The following is a 23,678-nucleotide window of genomic DNA, read 5'->3' as shown; positions in this document are numbered from 1 at the left end:
ATTTATCTGTAAAGGGTCAGAAAAGTTTCCTGTATTTAGGGTATTCAAAATAGAAAACAGTGCTTTGATTTTAACTTTAGTACATAATTCAGGAAACTGAAGAATGTTTCAGGTAAATATGAAAACCTTTAACTTCTTTCTCCTCAATTCTTTCTCATCACACTTCTGACACCTAGAATTTGAAAGATACTGTCTAAGCCAGTGTTTCTCAGATACTGTCAAGATCTCTGAAAGTCATCTTGGCTGAGTTCAGTGTGGTTCCTGCAAAAAATAGGGATTCACCCCACATCTCAGGCATATTCTAGGAAATCCCTTATATTTACCATGTCTGGATTTGTACCAGAGAGACTTAGAAAAACTTCAACACATGAAAGTTAAAATCAAAGCACTGTTTTCTATTTTGAATACCCTAAATACAGGAGGCTAGGCACGATGCCTCATGCCTGTAATCCCACGGGTTTGGGAGGCTGAGGCAGGCAGATCAACCTAATCCCACCAGTTTGGGAGGCTGAGGTGGGCAGATCACCTGAGGTCAGGAGTTTGAAACCAGCCTGACCAAGATGGTGAAATCCCGTCTCTACTAAAAATACAAAATTAGCCAGGTGTGGTGGCACATGCCTGTAATCCCAGCTACAAGGGAGGCTGAGGCAGGATAATCGCTTGAACCTGGGGGGCAGAGGTTGCAGTGAGCTGAGATTGTGCCATTGCACCGCAGCCTGGGCAACAAAAGGGAAACTCCGTCTCAAAAAAAAAAAAAAAAAAAAAAAAAAAAGAAAAGAAAGAAAGACAGTATATGAAGTGTCTACTTGGTGAGCACTCAATTGATGGCAATTATTGTGAGTAGTATAATCCGAAACAAACAATGGCCATTTTTCTGCCAATTCTGGAACTTTGCCATAAGTAATCCCAGAAACACACACAAATTTTAGAACTGTGTACTATAAGTTGGGTCTAAGGGAAATTTTGAAAATTCAGGTTTTTTATTTTCAGTGTTTTTTTCCTTGAGGTATTTCTGATTGCTTTATGCTATTTGACACTGGCAATAAATTGTCAAATTTTGATGCTATCTTAAAATACTAAACTGTTGTGTTAATGAGGTCTCTTTTTTAAGTTAGTGAATTTTGGCTTATTTGTAAGACGATTTCTATCATTATTTGAAAATAAGATATGGTTTGATAAAGATTGCTGCTAAAAAAGTTTTCTTTAAAATGTTGTTTTACTTCACAAAATGAAAAAATAAATTAATATATTAAGTGTTAAAATATATCACCTTTCCTTAAAATATATTAGCTTTCATCTTAGTTTTACTTTCTATGAAGTTTGTGGGCTCAAAAAGAGAGTCCAGATTTGAAGTAACTGGTGAGACAGCTTTTCTTTTTTTTTTTTTTTGAGACGGAGTCTCGCTCAGTAGCCCGGGCTGGAGTGCAGTGGCCGGATCTCAGCTCACTGCAAGCTCCGCCTCCCGGGTTTACGCCATTCTCCTGCCTCAGCCTCCGGAGTAGGTGGGACTATAGGCGCCCGCCACCAAGCCCGGCTAGATTTTTTTTGTATTTTTTTAGTAGTAGAGACGGGGTTTCACCGTGTTAGCCAGGATGGTCTCGATCTCCTGACCTCGTGATCCACCCGTCTCGGCCTCCCAAAGTGCTGGGATTACAGGCTTGAGCCACCGCGCCCGGCGAGACAGCATTTTCAATTCGGTTTCAGGAATGAGTGATCTGAACACAGGACATAATTACAGCTGAAAAAAAAAGTGTTTCTATAGTGATACCAATAAAATGAGAAGAACTGTGAAAAAGATAAAAGCAACAAGAAAGACATCTTGTTAAGACTACAATAATATATATATATATATTTTCCATATATATTTATTTATGTATATGGAAAAGCTATACTCATATCTAAATCTTGGAGCACTTTTAACTGCAAGACACAGAAACCAGGCTAATCAAAGTGACTTAAGGAAAAAATTGAATTTAGTAATTTATTTGCTCACATATCCTGAGAAGTCCCAGGATGAGGCAGGATTCATGCTTCACATAGTCAGATCTCAGTTTTTCTCAATCTTCAAGTCTTGTGTCTTCTCAGCTGACATTAATCTTTGTGCACTACAACCTGGAAGCAGCTCTCTTTCCTAACAGCTGAACATGTTTATTAGCCTTCCTCTTGTGGTTTCAGTCAAGTCCTCATCTCAGAAGCAATTCCTGTGACCAAGGGAACGTGATGCCTTGGCCGGTTAGACCTGAGTCTTGTGGACACCCCTCAAGTCTGGGATATATATAGTCCCCATCATAAACCGCATGTGTTGATGGTGGAGGAGGTGAGAGTTCCCCAGGAGGGAATCAAATGCAATTATTGGAAAGGGGAAAATGACTGGATTCCTCAATGTCCAGTTTAAATTCTCCTTTCTCTGGCAAATCTTTCCAGAGCACATCTTACGCGGTGACCTCTTCTCCCTCTCAACACACAAAAGATACTGCAAGTGATGCACTTGCCTGACAGCCGTTCCTTGTACTGTTCTTTACATCTTACATTATTCCAGGGGATGCTTGTCTTAGTCCATTTGGACCACTATACCAAAGTACCATAGACTGAGCCACTTATAAATAACAGGAATTTATTTCTTACTGTTCTGGAGGCTGGAAGTCCAAGATCAGGGTGCCAGAATAGCTAAGTTCTGGTAAGGATCCTCTTCCGAGTTGCAGGCTGCCAACTCTCAATGTATCCTCACATAGTGGAAAAGACCAAGGGAGCTCTCTGGGGCCATTTTTATAGGGCACTAATCCCACTCATGTGTGCTCTGCCCTCATGACCTAATTACTTCCCAAGGACCCAGTTTTCTCATACCATCACTTTGGACGTTAAGATTTAAAAATATAAATTTTGGTGGGCCATAAACATTCAGACCATGGCAATGCTCTTGGTGCCTCATCCAGATTCCCTTTACTGGCCAGTGCACGCTTCCCCCACCCGCTGTGAGAGTTGACTGCTAACATCTCACAGTTGCTCTCCTTCCTCCGAGAACTCATCCGAACTCAGCCATTTGGCCAGAAATTTGTGTCCCATATTTCCACCCAGGAGCAGCCCACAGAAAATGTCTGCAACTCATTTTCTCACATGGAGAACAAGAGGCTGATTCCCTTGCCTCGAGGCAGTATCAGCTCCATGGCACAATTCACATTCCAAAGCTGCCTATGTGATCAGGCCCAAGCTGAGATCTTCACTGAGCTCCTCTCCCTCCCCATCCTGTTTCCCTCACTTTCATTTTTCTTCTCCTGAGAGCTTCTCTCAATAAGTCGAGTCTCAAATCTCTTTTTCAGGTCCTAGGTTTGGGTGACTTGATAATGAACAATGATCAAGTCTTGATAATTAACAAGTTTAACAATGAAAGATAATTGTTAAACTTGTCACATTCATTTATCTCTAATAAATGTAAGATTCTTGTGAAGAGGAACCATGTTTTAGTCTATCCCCAATTTTTAATATGATTTACGTTTTCGTATGTGTATGTGATGCTTTTCCGACCGCTTTGAGAAGGCAAGACACATCTTCTATTGCAATATTTCTCAATCCCTAATATTCCTACAGATCCCCTAGAGATGTTATCAAAATGGCTTAGTAGACCTAAATTAAGGCCTGAGATCTGTGGTTCTTAGAAGCTTCCAAGTGATGCTAATGTTGTTGGTCTGTGTACTACACTTTCAGTAACAAGTTCTACTACACATCAATTATTTTCAGTCACCCATAGCATTTAGTACTCTGCTTTCCATCCCATAACCGTTCAGTAAAGGTTTGTTCTTAGACTCTGAACTAATTGAAAAACATAGGAATTGAAGGCATTTTATTGAAAAGAAAGCTGATTTAAATGTATGTTCTCCAAATATAGATTTTCTTTCCTACATCAGTGGCTCTCAGTAAAAGTTACTAAGGGAGATTTTTTTTTTTAAGTTTCTAGATAGCCTGCAAAAAAATATTTCCTGAACTTAATTTCTTCTGTTCTAGGACACAGAGCTAAGGGGCCAATTAGTAACAGGCCAGTATTCCTCAGATATTCCAACAGAAATTGAAGATGGTAATTTTATGAAGAATTAGAATTTGATTTCATGTCTGGCATGGAAAATTTAATGTCCACACTGGGCCTCAGCTCCTAAGTTTCATCTTAAAGTCGCTCACGCTTGGGCCTTTGGTTCATCTCCATAGCAAGGTTAATGGCTGCAGTCAGGCTTCCACTGGGATGTGCATTTCAGGTCTCAGGGCTGTAGGTGACTTCATCCCAGGGCTCACAGTTCAGCCGTCCTTTTGACATTCATCCTATTAATTATAGATGAGATACCAATCAATCTGTCATTCTGGAATTCTGCAGAATCTAGCTCTGCTCTCAACAAAGAGTGAGAGTTCTTCAGCATTAGCATCAGATCTTTCTTTTGGAACAAATATTTGTGTTCATTATGTTTCTCTCTGAGAGGGAGAAAAACTATCTAAGCCTGATAAATTCTGATCTACAAACACTGAAAGCATATAAAGCAGTACAATTTATTTTGTATAAACATGTGGTTTTCAATCCTGAGTGCATCAGAATTGCCTGAAGAGCTATGTGACAATACAGTTTTAGTAGATCTGGGGCATGAGTCTGGGTCTCCGGTTTTAATTAAGTTCTCTAAGGGATTCTGATACATAGGAATTAGCATCATTGGTATAAAATGCTAATTCCCCAATTTTCATGAGCATCAGAATCATCTGGAGGGATTTTTAAAACACAGTTTCCTAGTTCACTCCAGATGTTCTGACTCAGCAGGTCTAGGGAGGAACCTAAACATTTGCATTCACTATTGTTAGTTGTAGAGATAGGGTTATAGCTATGTTGTCCAGTCTGGTTTTGAACTCCTGGGCTCAAGTAATCCTCCCATTTAGGCCTCCCATAGCATTGGGAGTGCAGGCATGAGCCACTGAGCCCAGCCCAGAATTTGCATTTCTAAAAAGCTCAGGTAATGCTGATATCGCTTGTTCATAGATTACCTGTTATATGTGATATGGTTTGGCTGTGTCCCCACACAAATCTCATCTTGAATTGTAGCTCCCATAATTCTCATGTGTTATGGGAGGGACCCCATGGGAGACAATTGAATCATGGGGGTCGTTTCCCTCATAGTGTCTGGTGGTAGTGAATAAGTCTCACAAGCTCTGATGGTTTTATGAGAGGTTTCCTCTTTGACTTAGCTCCCAGTTTCTCTTGCTTGCTGCCATGTGAGACATGACTTTGCTCCTCCTTTGCCTTCCACCATGATTGTCAGGGCTTGGCAGCCACGTGGAACTGTGAGTCAATTAAACGTCTTTTTCTTTATAAATTACCTAGTCTCAGGTATGTCTTTATTATCAGCATGAGAACAGACTAACACAATATAACACCGGTATAGCTACATATTAGAATCACTGTAGAGATTTTAAAATCTCATACTCAGAACAAATACCAGCATCTCTGGGAGCAGGATAAAGGTATCAACATTTTAAAAAATCGGTTACTTCAGTGTGCAGTTAAGGCTGAGAACCACTGATGGAGAGCAATATAACATCAATCTTACCTTCAATTTTTAGAGAGAGCCACCTGTGGATACAAGGAATGGTGAAAAGCATTAACTTTATGATAGGCAGATACAAGTTCAAATCCTGACTCTGCCATTCAATAACTGAGAGCTTGGGTGCACATTACCTAACTCTTTTAAGCCTTAGTATTTTCATCTATCAAATGGGTATTATAGCAATAGTACCCTCCTCAAATAAATGAGATTAAAAAAATCAAAGCTTTTGCCACAACGGCTAATACACAGTAAATGCTCAATAAATGCACATGGATATTATTGCTGCCATTGCGTCATTAGTTATTATTATTGTCATTATGTAAAACGTTTTAATGAGAATATTTATTTTTTAAATTTTAATTATTTTTTAACTTTTATTTTAGGTTTGGGGGTATATATGGAGGTTTATTACACAGGTAAACTCACATCACAGGGGTTTGTTGTACTTATCAGTGCTGAAATCCCAGGTGATCTCATCCACTCCTCATAGAGATAATAAGAACTACCAACATTCTTCTTCAATACAGTCCTTTCATAAATGTGCTTTAACTGTTCAACTCTGTAAGACAGATGCCTAAGGGTGTAGTATCTAGTTATTCCACAAAAAAATTGAGTTGGTATTTAATCTTGTTAAAGTCTGTAAATAAGTTTGGCAAGCAAGCTTACGGATGGCAATTTAACACATAAAATATTTCATTTTGGGGTGTTATCGGTGTATATGATTTGATTTAGATACTTCACAATCCACAATGTGGGAGACAGGGACAACTAAGCAACACAATGTTTCTCTCAGGTTAGTCTGATCACAATACCTATAACAAGAATGCCCCAACTGCAGGAGTCGTGATGACCAGGCATGTGATTGCTAGGTTATAATGGATATTTACTGAGCATCTTCTGAATGTCACAGGACCCTATTTGGACCAAAGTGGTTGAGAAACATTTCCTATCTTTAGAAACAGGTAACATTGGAGGAATCAACATTGGAAGGAAAATCAGACAAAGTAACAAACAGTTAAACTGCAATGTAAAAAATACTATTAGAAGTGAAAAAGCAGAGGGCTGGACTGCAAAAGAGGTGGAATTAAGAAAATTGTCACTGGGATATTGAAACTAGTTTTGAAGGAAGAGTATGAATTTGCCTACCAGAAAAACTGGGGAAGCCCAGCTCTGGTGAGAGAAACAGCTTGTGCAATATTACAATGCCATGATGGACCTTTGTATATTTGGGATACAGCAATTTCTTTGGTGTGGTTAGAGGTTGCACTCGCTAGAAAGAACAATAGAAGCTGGAGTTGAAGAATTAGGTCTGGGTTAGATGTTGGATAACCTGGGGATGCCATGATAAGGATTTTATCCTGGAAGAAATGGAGAGGGTAAGGCTAGAAGCAGGGAGGCCACATAATGGCATATGGTGGGAGTCTACATCACAGATGGTGAGAGCCTGAAATAAGGTATTGTGCTGCTGCTTGTTGGGAAGCAGACCCTGAGCCAAGGATTTGTGTAAGTGGTTTATGAAGGCAGTACTTTCAGCAGAATGTGTGAGGGAGTATGAAAAGCAAAACAGAGAAGGCAAAAAAGTCAAGCAAGGGTGTGAGTTCAGAAATAGCATCACCCTCAACCTGGTCCTAGTATGAACTCTGTAGCAATAATTACTCCTCACTCTGTAGCATTAATTACTCCTCACCCTGTATCCCACACCAGCTAGCCATGGGCTAGAATCCATCCTAAGGGAGATGTAAACTCTGAGGCACTTCTGACTCTCTCTACAGGTGAGGCTGGTTACAGGCCCAAGGTCAGTCCTCTGAAGGTCAAAGGTATGAACTTTTAACGGCAAGAGCACAACCGGGCAATCGTGAGAAAAAGTTGGTTAAAAGACCCTAGAGGATCAGAATGGGGTACCAAGGCTATCTACTACACAGCTGTAATGGGAAAGGGGAACAAAGAACAATCGTTCCCATGTTTCTGGGGACATTTAATTCTGTGAAATTTCTATAGGGATTAGCAATGGGAATGGTGGTTATAAGTTTGAAATTGCCGAGTGAAATTAAAAACCTTGTTTACTGCAGAAATTCTCAGATCCTTTGATATACCAAGAGGCCAATAACATATGAAGGATTTTCAAGCTAATTTAACGAGAACACACCTTGAGAAATACTTGAGTTGGGAGATATTAAGAGTTTGCATTGATTGAACTAAGGAGATCACTATAAATGTTGAAAGTGAGGAAGGTGTCTGGGTGACTTTCATGTTTCTGATTTGGGCAGTGGGATGGTAGGGCAGGTTGTGGGTAGGGGAGATGAATAGTTCATTTTTGGATTTGTTGAGTTTAAAATCTCTATAGGAAGGAAAGAAATCTGTGCTGTGGATTTGCCATTGAAAGTTATAACTTAAGTTAAATTTGTAGATGAAATTACTCAGGATGAGGGTATAGGTTGTAGGAGGAGAAAGGTTTGAGGGTGGATATTTGGAAGACACCAGGGTTTAATTAAAGAGAGTAAAACCACCCCACAAAGGAAACTGACAAGGAATATTTGGAAATGGAGGATAACCAAGGGTGAAGAGGTCTAGTAACCTAGAACTAAAAAGACATATTTTTGGTTCGCAAACTAGATCATTTATAATCTTTGTGAAATGACGCTAGTGGAATATTGGGTACACATGCTATATTGCAGATGGTTTAATCTAAGAGAAAATGGAGTAACTCCTCTGCAAAAACAAAACAAAACAAAAGACTAAAAGGAAAGGGGAGAGGGTAAAGGAATAAGAGTTTCTTTAGATGGAGAAAGTTGAGTGTGTGATAACACTGAAAGGAAGGAGATTTCAGGGAACAGGTATTTGAAAATTTAGAAGTGAAAATAAGTGACTAATGAAGGAAGGCTTTTAAAGTGTTCAAAATAAAGTATTAACTTAGGAAAGTGGATACAAGTTTGGTTATAACGGATGGGAATGATCGTCACGGTATGGGAATTGGTAAAATGATGATAACTAATTTCTTTGCTTCATTTGTGGGACATGAGGAATTATTCTCTTAGAGGTTCCTGATTGTAGTACAATTTTATTTATTTGTCAGATATTTTTTGACTGTCTGAAGAATGCCAGACACTGTGCTAGGCACTGGTGCTGGGAAGATTGGGCAGCATCTTTGTAGATATAATTGTGCTTCTTGTCCTCAAGCAGCAGACAGTTTAAATGGAGAGGCAAACTTCATGTGAATGTTTGAGTAGAAGAACATTGACCAAGAGCATGAAATAGTATCCTTGGATATCAGTGAGCACCCTGCTGAGCAGCATGAATGCTCATCACTGGTTAACTTTCCTCGGTGGTATTTTATTATACCCTGGCAGGAACGATGAGGATGCAAGTTTGAATGGATCTAGGTTTGGAATTTTGCAATAAGGGTTGACAGAATTGAAAAGATAAGATAAAGAAAATGGCTACAGTGATGCACAATGGTGTCCTAGGAGGACAAGCAGAAAGCTGGGAGGTACCAAGGGCCAGCAGAATTTTGAGGACAAATAACTGATGAAGAAAGGGCCAGGGAGGATAAGCTTTAAATTTGTGGTCAAAGATTAGGACTTTTGAGGTAGATCGGCTTCTGGTTGTTGATACTTTCATGGAAATGTGTGGTCAAAGATTAGTGGAGGTGAAGGTTATTGAAGGTAAGGAAGTTACAGAACTGAACATCAGTCAGTGTCAACTATGCTTCTAGCAAGAGTTGGAGCAGGGATTAAGATCACAAATCAGATGGCAAGGTTCTCAAGAATAAAATAATGAAAAAGTGAATGATTCTGTCCCATTAGACTCTAAGAATAGTAAATTTAAAGCTAAACCAGACACGCACAAACAGGACCCAATAGTCAATATGAAATACTTTCCTGATTTACCAAGCAGTAGAACAAGCAATAATCTCTACAAAGCAAAACTCGTTCATGACTATTAAAAAACACACCTTCTTTCTTTCTGTGTCATTAATTTAAAAATAATGTCAGGATGTTTGAAATCCTTCCCTCACTGTTTAAAAGTAATGGACTTGGTTGAGGGGTAAAATACTCATCTCAAGTCCTAGGGATATGAGAGCATCCAAATTCCATTCCAGTCCCCTGCAGATGACCAGCACTACTGTACACATAAGAGAGGCTCACTCATGTGTCAAAATAAGGCAAAGAAACTTCCCCCATCTGAGATAGATGTCTGGTTTACTCTTCATTGACATAATCAAAAGTAAGAAATTCCCTCAGGAAATACTAGATGCTTGGCATAATGCTTGACTATGCTTAATGGTTCAGAGAGATAAATTAACATGACAAGGGGCAGGATAGCCCAAATATACAATCATAAGGAAAGAAGTGAATAGTCACCTACGCATTGTCACTTTATGATATTGATTCTTGTTTATAACTCACAGAAGCCTCTTCCAGCTGCTCTATGTTATTCATTCCCCTCCAGTCTGCAAGTCACTTCACCACAGGCCTATCATGGCAAGCTAATTCTTTGATGAGTGTGACTAAATTCTACACCACCACCAACTTAGGATGTGTAAACCTTGGATCCTGTGATTTTTCAAATATGTTCTTTCATCTTTACCACAAACCTGAAAGATAGGCATTATTATCTCAGTTTTACAAATGAATGATTGGAGGCTTAGAGGTAAAATTTCTTGCCCAACAGAACTGTCACCAGTAGTTGTGGGACTGTAATCTGAGCTCAGTTCAGGCATGCCAGTGGCAAAGCCTGTGATCTCTCCAAAGTGCCTGCTGGCCTCAGAAACTATTGAAACTGCAACATTTTGTATCTCATTTGGGTATCTTGGGAAATAAAGTTGTTTATTGCTTGGATTCCGGGTACACCAGTGTTTGGCTTCTAGTCAATTCCATAACAGCAGAGCCATCTCCTCATCATCTAGAATTGTAAGCTGCCAATCAACAGGGGCATGGGAGGATAGATGAGCTCTTCTTAATTCCTTCCAGAATCAAGATTCTGTGAGGGCTCCTGAATAGTCTCTCTCTAGTCTCTCTCTCTCTGCCCTATGCGCAAATAAGTGAAAATCCCAATTCCATCCACTGTTCCATACTATATAACCAGTGGACTCCAAATAGCAAATTTATGGCATACAGTACAGTGCACTACCAGATACAGGTTAAAAACAGTTAACAATTTGCCAGGATGATAGAAAAAAAGGTTTTCTTAGAATCTATGTAAGTCAGACTACATAAGAATTTAACACATGTAAGGAATTTCAAGACGGTGCCACCATGAATATTTCTCTAGCCATGAGCCTTAAAATAAGAAGGTGGTAGGAGAAGTTTGCTTTTGCCTTATTGTCTTTGGTATTACAGAAAATGATAAATAAATTTGGAAAGCTTGTGGAGTTATTGTTAAGTTTTTCTGCAATGCCTTTTCATAGGGGGAACAATATAGAATTGGGCATCTCTACCACACAGATGACTCTAATCCTAGGATTACCAGTTTAGCAAACCTTTCTCTGCTTAGATTGATTTCTCTGTTTGGGGTGCAATGCAGAAAAATTATTTTAAACTGAGATAAAACTTTTATTCAAAAGCCAATTTCAAAAATAAATAAATAAATAGATAGATGGGGCCTCTTTGATATACAATTTGACACGGGAAGGAATAGCACAGGGTTTGGAAAGACATCATCATTTTGATATGACTGTGAAGAGTAGACTTCTTTAGGGAAAAAAAATCCCAGTGAAAAATAGGTAGTTTAATGTCCTGAAGATCAAATGTAAAGAGTATCATCATAGTTTTGTAACCTGCTTGTCTTAACTTTTGTTTTCTCACCACATGCAGAAGGTATAGTTGGATTATTTTGAAAGAGTGGCCTATGACCTGGAAGTCTGGACCCCACAACATTTGACCCAAATCCCAAATGTTTATTTTTTCTCTACCTGGAAAGAACACATTAGTCTTGAAATCTGATATGTTTTCCATTTTCTAATAAATAATGCTTAAAACCCACTGTCTCAGTCAAGGTTTAATAAGAGAAGCAGGACCACTGGGATTATATATGTATGAAAGGGAAGATGGATGTAAAATGGAAGAAATTAAAGACAAATGGAAACCCACAAGGATAAACTGGAAACCATGTCAGTCTTGTTGTCTCTGATCTTGGTAATGTGTTTGTCCTGCAGAAGTAGGAGCTCTGTGCTGCACTAAACACACACTTGGTCCAGGAGTCAGGGAAGCTATAGGAAGAATGTGGGGAAGACAGAGAAGTTGCAGGCCCCAGCTGCTGCCTCACAGCAACGAGGCGAACCAACACATTAATGACAAGGCGTGTGCATGACAAAAACTTCTTTCTCAACCTTCCAAGAGTAAAAGCAAATGGCCAATGCCTCATCACCTCCCTCCAAATCTGCAAACACATCTGTTGTGGTTCATCCTAGCCAGAAACATAGAGAAAGGGACTTCTGGGACATAAAGTGCAGCCTAGCCATGCTTATGTGTTATAAAACCACCGCATCTACCTTCATGAAAGCACACTGACTCTTTCCCCAAAACATCCTGTATAACTAGGGGCCCAGCCACAGAATGATGGGAGGCAGTGATTCCAGTGCTCTAAGGCAGGTGACATGGCCAAATTCAAGGGCAGACACACAGTTTCATCAGGCAACCAACTCTTCACAACTGTTTTCAAGATCTGTCATGCCTCCTCTTCTTTATGGCTATCTCCTCAGTTTTCTCTCCAAAACCAAGAGATAAAATACACACCTTTAGCCATGGTCTAACACACACGGCAGAGGCCAATATAGAGAGGAGACAAACCGTATTCAAGTTCTCTGAAACTTGACAGCAGTTCTTTTTTTCAGTGACATTTCCAAACATTACATTTTTTTCTAAACATTTATTACTAGACTAAGTTCTGATTTCCTCTTCTGATAAAATATCTATATTAGCTGATGAAAGTTTTTTTTCCCCTTAACACTGACATGCATAAAACCCAGCCTCTTTGTCAGGCATATAATTCACCCGGAAGTAAATACATTTGATACACAATATGGAATGCAATCTGAGGTGCTTGCAGCATGAGAACACCAAAGCCACATTAAAAATAAAGAATCCTATGATCGTGCTGAGGAGGGTAAGTATACGGCAGGCAACAAAACTCCATTTATGGTGCAGCATCTCAGTTATTTAAAAACATCTCATAAAATGTCTAAATAAGTACTGTATACGTGTGTGTGTTTGTGTGTGTGTGTGTGTGTGTGTGTGTGTGTGTATGTATTTTGTTAGCATTGATGAATATGAGAATGAATGAATAATTTCCTGGGGAAGATGAGAACCTTGAACTGGCTTGAAAGTGGCAAATAACTTGAAAATGTAAAGGAAGAAACCAGATGAGGCATTATAGTGAAGGAAAGACAAGCAATTGTGGAGGATCTTCATAAGAAAAGTAACAAGAAGTTAGGCTGATGAGGTGATACAAATAAGTAAATGGTTCCTCTCACAAGGAGGCTAAGAAGTCTGGGATATGATGATATCTGTAGGGTGAGGAATGATTTTAAGAAAATCTTAGCTGGTAGAAAAAATTTCCCAGAAAACTAGGAGCCTAAGACCTAGTGCTAAAATCCAATTAACGGGAACAATAAGGGCTCTTTTTAAGGATGTGTCTTTCAAACAGAAAAGTAAGTATCTGAATTCATTAAGCAGAAAAAAATGGCCGTCAACCAACCAACATGGAACCTCTTTGGTGCCGTCAGCTCAGGCCCCAGGCCCCATGGGACACACTCCAGAAAACACAGGCTGAGAGACCAATTAAAGAAAGGACCTTCATTTTCCCAAAGTAATGTACTACGTGAGAGAATCAAGATCTGCAAAGGGAATAAGCTGTTGTTCTGTGTCTTAAAGAGCAGATTTGACTGGGCATGATCAATTCTATTTTTTAGAGAATTTTTAGAGCTGTTCACACCTAAGCCACACTTATGTCTCCCACCTCATTTGCTCTTTTACAATGAAACGTTGACACTCCTCCGTCGAGCTATGGGGTCCACACTTTCTCCCCTTAAAACTGGTGGGCTTAAAACTGGTGTCTATAGCAGAATTGAGGCTGAATGAGTTCTGAAGCAAGGACATAAAAAGAAATATAATGCTTCTGCCATCTTCATTCTTTCTCTTAGCACACACACCTTGGGGCCCCAAAGTTGTCAGGTAAAGGGTCAGCCACTTGAAGTTGCCTTTGTAAAGGGACCATCATGTAGGGAGACCACATATTTGGAAAGAGATGCCCAGAGAGCTCCATCTGTTTCCAGCCCTCAACTGTTTGAGTCTTTCTGGCCCAGGTGTCAGACATGTGAGTGAGTGAGCCTGGATAATTCCATCCCCCAGGCTGTGGCTGCCCCAGCTGACACTTGGCGCCAGCCTTTGAATCTCTGCACTCAGGGTCCAGACCTGGCTGAGAAGAGATGAGTCATGCAAATGTTGAAATTTTGCTCTACACCACTAAGCTCTAGGGATAATTTTTTATACAATCTTTAAAGAATTTTGGACTACAGGGTGAATACAAGTTCGTAAAGAAGATGGAAAAGTGTCCAATAACAATAAGAGTGATGTAGAATAACATCAGTAGTAGAAGTAGGAGTATTAGTAGTCATTTCAGTAGTAGCAGCATTATAGTAATAGTAGCATTACATATATTTTTTTCCACATAATATTTAAAAAGAAAAAGTTAAGATAGTCCTTTTGTTAACCCTGCTTTACAGAGAGGAAGCCTGAAGTGTAAAGAGACAAAAAAATCTCCAAGTTCTCGGTAAGTGGTAGAGACAGGATAATGCTCCATGTAGTCTGGCTTCAGGGTCTACACACTTAAACATTTGAGTACATGGGTAAAGTTTGGAGATATTAGAAACCTTAAAAATTACTGCTGCTGATAACTAGTATTTATTTGGCACTTGCTCAGTCTCTCAGCCAGGCACCATGCTTAAGGACTTTAAGTGAATTGTTTTAACAAGCAATGCAAGTTGGATGGCTGGCTAGGAGTGTAAATGAAATGGACTATTTTTAGGAGGCAAAAGAGACAGATTTGAAAAATTGTTTTTACTTAGTCATGAATTTTGGAAATTATTTAAAATACTGCAGAATAGAAATGCCTAAGAAGGTCATCACAAGCCCATAAGCAGAGAAGCAGTCAGGAGTATAACAGAATAGCAGTGTAGATTGCAAATTAAACACCAGTGCTCCAAATCACAGACAATCTATGTGGCACATAAACAATCACTCATGAATTTCCTTTTATTTTAAGCCGACATTCTCAATAACTGAACAACACTGGAAGAGAATCCAATAAAGACCCAGCCTGCAGGCCTACTTTAAAAATTATTATTAATATGTAATGGTACAACATTTATTGTGAGTGACTCATGATAATTTTCAGACCCAGAATAAAATTAAGTTCTTTTTCTCTTTAGTAGAGCAACTCTCAGAAATTAAAACAGATGCAAATGTGTGACCTGCCCACGCACATTCTGATTCTGCTATCAGATATTCATCTGACAAATCAAAGCCTTCTCAGGAATTAGCATTTACTGCATGATGAAATCTGAAATCTGAGAAGATAGAATGAGAAATTGTTTTCTACAATATATGTAAAGTTTTGTTTTATTTTTTGTTTTAACTTTACCTTGATTGTGATGTTAGATCTCTGCAGTGCCAGTTTGTTTTGGATTAAATTGTGAACTCTTAGAAGGCAAACACTGTCCTATTTAATCTATTCCCTACATCCCTCAACCAGAAACCTTATGTGCAAAAGGACTTAATATTTGGGAAACAGTGGCTATGGTAGACATGTAGACATGGTGGCCCTTCTCTCCACAGCTATACCCTTCTTCATCTTTGTAACATGATGCAATTTTTTTTTTTCCAGATGAACTACGTGCCCAAACCTAGGAAATAAAGCCTGATTGATTGGAGCCAAATCCTCTACTTCTTTTCTGTCCTCTTCTGCAACTATGGGTAGAAGAGGGCATCCAGGAAAGATTCTATCCCTAGATGGAAAGACAGTCGCTTTCTGCCAATTCAGTTCTTCCTTTCTATCTGGACTGCCATGATAAGGATGTAGAGACAGCCCAGAAAGTGAAGGGAATGAGGCTGGGCGCAGTGGCTCACATCTGTAATCCCAGCACTTTGGGAGGCCAAGGTGGGTGGATCACCTGAGTTCAGGAGTTCGAGACCAGCCTGACCAACAAGGTGAAACCTTGTCTCTACTAAAAAATACAAAAATTATCTGGGCTTGGTGGTGCTGGCCTGTAATCCCAGCTACATGGGAGGCTGAGGCAGGAGAATCCTTTGAACCCAGGAGGCGGAGATTGCAGTGAGCCGAAATCATGCCATTGCACTCCAGCCTGGGTGACAAAAGTGAAACTCCGTCTCAAAAAAAAAAAAAAAAAAAAAAAGATAAAAAAAGAAGGGAATGGGCTGGGGGAGCATTGAAAGAAGGGCCTGTGTCCTGGGTGGCATCACCAAGTGGCTGAGCCTGCCTAGACCATTCACCTCCAGGCATCTTGTTTTCAAATGGCTGACTTCTCATTTTAAGCCACTTTTGGTCAAGTTTAATGTTACTTGTGGTCAACTATATCCTATAGGGAATAACCATGCTCTGAGTATACTAAGAAAGATTTTTAGTAAAATCAATATTTATGTATGTGAATAAGAGTTATATCTCAAAACTATAGCCCCTATATATTTTCAGGAAATATCAGAGACTTAAAACCTGTACAGGTCTCATTATAGTACAGTCTGCACTCCTGGGGCAATTGCCTATATACTTGCCATAACTAGGCAAACTTTCACTAGTATGTAGATTTTCTCTCAGGATAGGGTCAATAGAACCTGTTGCTCAGCATGTTTTGTGGGGATTGCTACGTTGCTGATAGAAAGGGAGGTGGGGGAAGAAATGCTTCCAGGAGATCTCAAAATCATCATGAACATATAAGGAGAGGAACAGTATAATGCAATCTCTTACAATGTTAAGGTAGTAGAAAACAAACCAAGATATTAATTCCAGCTATGTCACGTGATAGTTTTTTGCATTTAGACAAATTTCTTTACCTCCTTATGCAATAGTTTTCTCCATTGTAAAGTGAAAATAATAGTAATACCTGCAACTATTTGATTATTGTGAGGATGAAATGAAGTAATGTTCTTAATATAGTACATGGTACATAATATGCATTAGATATGGCAACTATGACTTTAAGAAATCAAAATGTATTTCCTGACTAAGGTGATTCCACCAGAATTGGTCTTTTATCCTCTAATTTCTGGGTAAAGATATCTCTTTTTCTTTAAATCTCTGAAATTTGCCTTAGAAAGATTTTTCCTGCTTACCTCTTCGTCTGATGAATGGTTGGCTTGTCTCGATTTCATCTTTTTAAAAACAATGGGGGGATTACTGAGGGTTTCATAATATTTCTTGTCCTAGTCCTTGTCCTAGGCCTGCTCTTTGATACAGGCCTAGTATGATAGCAACTACTCTTAAATCTCTCAATGAGGCTTCCCTGAGCAGCAAATAAAATGGTAAAAGAAGCAGTTCCAAATTAACACTGATTTGTTTTAGGCTCCCTGCCTAGTTCTTCATTACTCTCCTGCCTAATTTTGTTTGTATCAGAATTTAAAAACAGGAATCTAATCTGTCCTGCAGATATTATGTTTGTGCATGTGGGTTTGTGTGTGTGTTCCAGAGCTGCATTTTTTAAAAAACTTTTTGTTGTCTAATTTGAATGCTTTTGTGAAGGATGAGGTCTCTAATTTAGCTCTACTCAGAGGTTGCTCCGTGATTCTGAAACTTGTAGGAAAACCAATTCCTGGCCCACCCCAGATCTAAGGGTAGACCCAGGACCTGGGCCCTAGTAAGTACTCCAGACGTTTTCAACGCATGCTTAGGTTTGAGAACCGCTGCTCTCTTTTGCCCATTACTTCACTTTATTCTCTACGACAGTCTGTTTCTCTCCTTCATGTTGCCTAAAATCAATTGACTTTATGACCCTTGGTTTAAACTTTGAACTCATGAACAGTTTTTATTCCTACATTTTCTCTGTACAATTCACCAACTTGACATGCACCTGCTGTATGCGTATCCCTTAACACAGAGCCAGACACATTAATAGACCCTGATCCAGCCAGGAGTCAAACTAAATCAAGTGTTGGAATCCTAGTCAGGAGAAAAGGCCTCGGGAGGAGCAAGTGCCAGAAAGTTACAAGAGAAAAGCCTATTAAGTAAAGTTAATCAGAACTATAAATGTGAACAAAAGGAGTGTGTGAAATACAAGGGTGGACAGAAATTTCTGCAACCTGACTGGGCAAATAGTTTTATCTAAATGTGGGTAAACTGTAAGGCTCATTATGCTCTGACCCTTTAATGCATATTTATTTCAATAATTTTAGCCTTGCCTCAGTGTCCCCTCCTCCCCCCACACCCCAGCACACACAGAGTTGGGAGACACAGGTTCTCCTCCTCCCATTCTAGGGTTCTCTGAAACACTATCATCCCAGAAGCTTCCAATATTCAAAACCAAATCTCCCATAGGCCACAGGGACATACCATTGTGCTTTAAAGACATCTCTAATTTAATTATTAAATGACTGTTTATTTAAAAAAAAAAAAACACATCTGAAATAGCTAAACATATACAGGGAAGAGCAAGTGTTTGCCATACAAGAAATCAAACAAATTGATGAACAGAAAGAAAATGACTATGGAACTATAACTGTTCTATTCTTAACTAGCAATCTGCGTATTTTCTCCCAATTAATGCCTAGAATGGGATCTGAGTCTGTTGAAACCTAATTACTGGCATATCACTTTGTTGATTCAAAGCCCTACAACAGTCACTGCTCATGTTTCATTTGCATGAACTCTGCAAAAACCACCCCTAGGATGTCAGTGCTTGCTTTGCCACCAGAAGTCTATGCTGTAGCTATAACTTCGTGGGCAAATGCACACCACTTTTCCTGTCACGCTGCTGAGTAAATGTTCTGTCACTCACAGTCCTCATTCATTTAAGATGAAGACATGTCTCTTGTAAAGATTTTTCCAGGAGCTATTTTCACTAATGGTGTAGTGAGGTAGTTTGGGGAGATTCCCATAATGCAGTTAAGAATGTGTAGAAGACCTGACTTCTGTAGCTGGTGTCCATCACCTCATTTTAAAATTTAAAAATTTTTTAGAGACAGGATCTTGCTTGTTGCTCAGGTTGGAGCACAGTGGCATGATCATAGCTCACTTTCCCCCCAACCTCCTGGGCTCAAGCCATCCTCTCACCTCAGACTCCTGAGCAGCTGGGACCACAGGCATGCATCACCATACCCAACTAAATATTTTCAGTTTTTGTAGAGATGGGGTCTTCCTATGTTGCCCTGGCTCGTCTCCAAGTTCTGGCCTTAAGCGATCTGCCTCCCCAAAGTGCTGAGATTACAGGTATGAGCCACCATGCCTTGCCCATCGTCTCACTAAACAAATATAAATAAGCCAACAAAACACTTCCCATTGAACAATAGCACTCCTAATTTGAACAATGGCACCCCTAATTTTCCCACTTCCCTGGGAATAGATGGTACAGGTATTATCACCCTTATAGTCCAGGACACAGTTGGCCATCCACTGGTGTAGGGGACTGAATACTGTCTTTGCCTGCTTGTCTGTCCTCCCATTGCACTCAACATGGGTGGGTCTCAATGACCTTTCCTGGAAATACTGTATCAGACATTATATTCATAGCTCCCTTATTAATTAGGATGTTTGGTGTCTGTGTTTCTCACTTAGCTCTTGCTAACATGCCTTCACATTAGCTATTGTTGTCTTCTCTGTTCTTCTCAGCTAACCCATGGGGGAGTTACTCACCCATTTCAAGGAGACAATTGAAGCTGGTGGGGAAGCAGAGACATCTTATCTTCCTGCATATGCTCTGAAGAGTTCTCCCTATTACAACTTCCTCTTTTTCAATTCTTCCATCGAGTCATTCACCCAGTCTTAGAAAATCTGACTTTAGTATCTCTGGAATTTACTTACTAATGCCAAGTACCCTACTTGAGGCCAGACATGAATAAAGAGAGGTACCAAGTGTGGACAGAGGTTGGGTGGAGTTGAGGGGATGAAAAACGTTCCAATGTATCTAGTACACAGGATGTTCATGATCTGAAACATGTCTACTTGGCCAGTTCCTTATTCTGCATACACAGTGGCCCACCTTGACCACCGGCTGGCTTTGCTCTTTTCTGCTGCTCTTGCCATGGTTCCAGTTTTCTTCAGGCTCATGTGCTTTTGCCTGGGGCCCTTATCTTTGGCTCATTCTATTCTGCTCTTCCTTCACAGTTCTGCTCAGGTGTGAGCCCCTCTGAGACATCTTTTCTGACCCCTGCAGGCTGTCTTAGGTGCCCTCTAATGTGCACCGCTGCATCTTGGAGTCAATAAGCTTTTGAGACATTTGTCACTCTCTATGACAACTGTTCATTATCTTGTTGTTACTGTAAGTTCCTTCACCTACACCACGATCCATGAAGAACAAGGTCTTGGCTTTGGCATCCCTGAGATTCCTACCACTAGGTACAGGGCCTGCCATGAGATAGGGACTCAATGCATGATTCATTAAGAAGTGAGTGAAAGTGTAGCCAAAAATCCCAACCCAATTGTGTGAACTTGAGGAAATCACTCAATCTTTTTGAACTTTAGCGTTTTTCATCTCTAAGAGAGATTTCTAAGCAGTACCGTTTGTTTTCCATCTCCCACTTTAATAACACAGCAAAGAGGCATTTAGCCTGAAATTATGCATACAATAATCCACTTCAAAAAGAAAGTGGTCTCCTTGATAAGGGAATCGGTGAGGGTTTCTGAGAAAGGTTGTGGAAACAAATTCTTTTGAAGAATTCCTCATCCATGTTGGGTTAGATCAGCAAGAATCTGCATAAAGTTTGGAGGACAGATGAGCTCTTTGTAGCCCTAAAGACCACTTTCATACTATAAGACTTGAAAGTGATCTTAAAGTTTACTCTAGTTTAACCCATTTCTTTTAGAGATAGAGAAATGCAAGTCTCTTGATCTGTAATTTATGTGTATGCTTTTACAAAATCTTACACAAAGTGTGCTATTATCAGCAGTAAACCAAAATGGTATGCTCCTTAGCAGTGGGGAAAATTAGGAGACTCTATGAAAAAATGCTGCCTTTGTAGGTTGTAATTTTTAAGGTTTAGTTTGGAGGGATGACCATAATAAAAGAATAAAGGCAATGAGAAAGGCTGCAGAATGTTTACCCACTTGAAAAACAAATTACAGTGTCTATCTGGAAAACAACATAGAGATTTGATCAAAGAAAATGTATTCATTTAGCAAAATGTGGACTTCTATTGAGAAATAGAGATTTTCTCACCGACAGACCTTAAAAAAGTGACTCCCAGGAGCAGAGTGTAGAATGCAGTAATGTCAAATCATGGGATATGCATTCCTGTCATTTTCTGGCAAGGGTTTTTTGAATGTAATCATAGTTATTAGTTGCAATCTTGCACAGGCGATCCAAGCAATGATAGCAGTGTATTGCAAGCCCTTTTATAAACTGTGCATGCGGTAAAAAGCTCCTCCACAAGCCAGTTAGTATTTACATTTCATGATACTTCAAATATTGCTTCTTTGCTTTTGGAATGGTTGATGGCAGACTTTATACACTGAAGGAAATATTTAGTGAACTTGATTCTTATTTTCTAAAACTCTCTAATCCGGAAACACTGAGGTGTCTCACCCAGAAACATTTGCAGGTGATTTTTGTTTGTTTGTGTTCTGTTACGACAACACAGAACACAGTGGGGAGTGGGACTCACCTTAAATTGCTGGTTAGAAAGGGAAGCAGTGGCCCACTTTTCAGCAGATTTTGTACTTCTCAAGACTTGAACATTCTGGTTAGTGTGGCTGGGAGGTAAATTCTAAAATAGCCAGTGCCTCTCTGAGTTTTAAACCTTCAGAGGGGCACTGGCTATTTTAAAAAAACCTTGACTTATGGACAAGTTGCTATAGAAAGGCAGTTTAAAGCAGTTTCAAGTGCATAAAATAAAGTGAATTCGGGATTGAAGTATTGATTTGTAGGCAATTTCTTATGCAAAATAAATAAGAATGATTAGCAACTTGTCATAATTAGGGCTTTTAAAGAACTTGAACCTAAGTTATTTCCTTAACTAGGGTGAATAGTAGCTCTATGTTTATACTTACTCCTTTAATTTATTTAGCAAACAGAAAAAATTATCCCACAGAAAGATGAGTTTAATTCTGTTTTTTTTTTTTTTTTTTCCTCCTTCTGTGCTCTCCCCAAACTCAAATCATTGGATGTCAGTGGGATAAGGTCTGGGGCATCTCTTTGGGGCGTTCTCTAATCCAAACTGTTTGCAAATCTGAGACGTTTTCCTCTGAGATCCCCCCATGTAGTGCCTTCAATCAGTTTAACATCAGTTTAACATTGGGGATGAGGTAGTTTGTTCATCGTTTTAATACTGTTCTGGAATTTCCAATTGACAGAAAGTTCACAATCTGGACAGGGCTCATTCTTTGACAAATGACAAATAAAGGTAACTTGGATACCCCAATAGCAGCATCTACCAAAGTACTAAAGCGGTAACCTGCCCTTCAGTGAGTCAATAAGAGAGTCTATTTCCCTGGGCTTTATCGATAGACACTGCATTGTTCTATATCATTCAATGACTGCCACACATTATTGGTAATGAGCTCACTATTTCTACCTAAAGAGCCCTGTTTGAGCCTCCTCTAGTTCTCCATTTCTTCATGGAAGGAGATACGCTAAGACAGTTATGTCACAGTTACCTGGGCCCTGTCCTGTGTTGCTAGCAGTTACAGCTTTGCCCCTGAATGAGTCTTCTCCAAGTCTAGGAGGCATTTCCAATCTGGTCATTTTTGGGCTCCAGGACACTGTTGCCTACATTGGGTCCTGAGAAATGCACAACCACGATGGCAACATAGAAACAGGGCTCTGCCTGTGTATTCTCTGGACCTCAACATTTCCTGCTGAGGAGCTGCCACCATGGCAGAGTGTGTGATCAGCTGAGAGCAGGAAGGCAGTGCTTTGATACTGATGGGTCCCTTATGACATGAACAATGTGGTGTTCAGTGAAAAACACTTTGTAATCTTACACCTCTTATCTTTCAATCAGGGACTTAGAGACTTGAGACAGGATTCTAGAACCAATGGAAAGGGGAATTGTGACCATGGAGTTTTGAGGACATCTTGAATGAGGGGTTCTAGTCCTATATCAGAAGTGGCCTAAAGGTGTAGGTCAAGGTTAGTGAGAGAATGTTTATATCACAGCCTTCATAATCGGGACAGAGGACTAGGACATTAGTTTCCTTTTCCCTACTGTTTCCCTAATTATTGCCATCTGATGGAAAATTGAGTCTGGGGTTTCTGTCTTCTGGTTCATCTGTGTCCTCATCAAAAGCTTCAAGCTTCACTGTTTCTGAGAACCAGAAGGGGTATTTTTTAAGCCCCGGGGGCATATAATTTACAAGATATTTTCATCTGACTTAAGTGTCCAGGTATACATGAGATATTTTGATCTTAGCTTTCATCTAGAAACTAGGCCACTCAAAAACAAAGGGAAATACAACTGACATGTCATCTGGTTAACAGTTACTCTTACCTTTCATTTTTCTATCCCCTTAGCAGGGTCAAAGTTGTTTGGCTGTTTTGGTTAAACACATAATCCCAAAACAAAGTTATTAGCTATGGAGCAGATGAATATTGGAAAAGGTCACTAGAATAAGTATCAAAGATGAAATCCAATCTGCCCACCATGGTAGGATTGTGGTTATGATTCTGAAATAAGAAAAGATTTTGGCTCATGGACCCCTACCCTTATATACACCATGTTCTGCCTCATAGAGGCAGGTAAAGTCCCTGTGGAAAGTGCCTAGTGTCCATGAGATTGGCTATAAAAATCACTGTGAATATGACTAGCTTTGAGAGTCAGAAACTCTGATCATCTTCCAAGGCTCTCCACCGGTAAGAAAAAAGTAATCAATTTGTGAGAATAAAGTGTATAATGTAGAATAAAGCTAGACTCTTTGATCTTGTGATGAGCAGATATCCCAGATCTT

The 23,678-nt window shown here is 39.6% G+C and overlaps 1 long non-coding RNA gene across 1 annotated transcript; it reads right to left on the bottom strand.

Annotated features, from left to right (window-relative positions):
- Positions 1 to 4,021: 4,021 nt before the first annotated feature.
- Positions 4,022 to 22,625, bottom strand: LOC108527699 (uncharacterized). The gene is made up of 3 exons (XR_001884901.1): positions 22,389 to 22,625; positions 5,577 to 5,599; positions 4,022 to 4,308 (listed from the first exon to the last, which is right to left on the bottom strand). It is a non-coding gene; the product is annotated as an uncharacterized LOC108527699 (long non-coding RNA).
- Between the last annotated feature and the right edge of the window lie 1,053 nt (positions 22,626 to 23,678).

Source organism: Rhinopithecus bieti, unplaced genomic scaffold (genome assembly GCF_001698545.2).
Source record: "Rhinopithecus bieti isolate Rb0 unplaced genomic scaffold, ASM169854v2 scaffold_8, whole genome shotgun sequence".
Lineage (NCBI taxonomy): Eukaryota > Metazoa > Chordata > Mammalia > Primates > Cercopithecidae > Rhinopithecus > Rhinopithecus bieti.
This window is presented reverse-complemented; position numbering and strand designations above follow the sequence as displayed.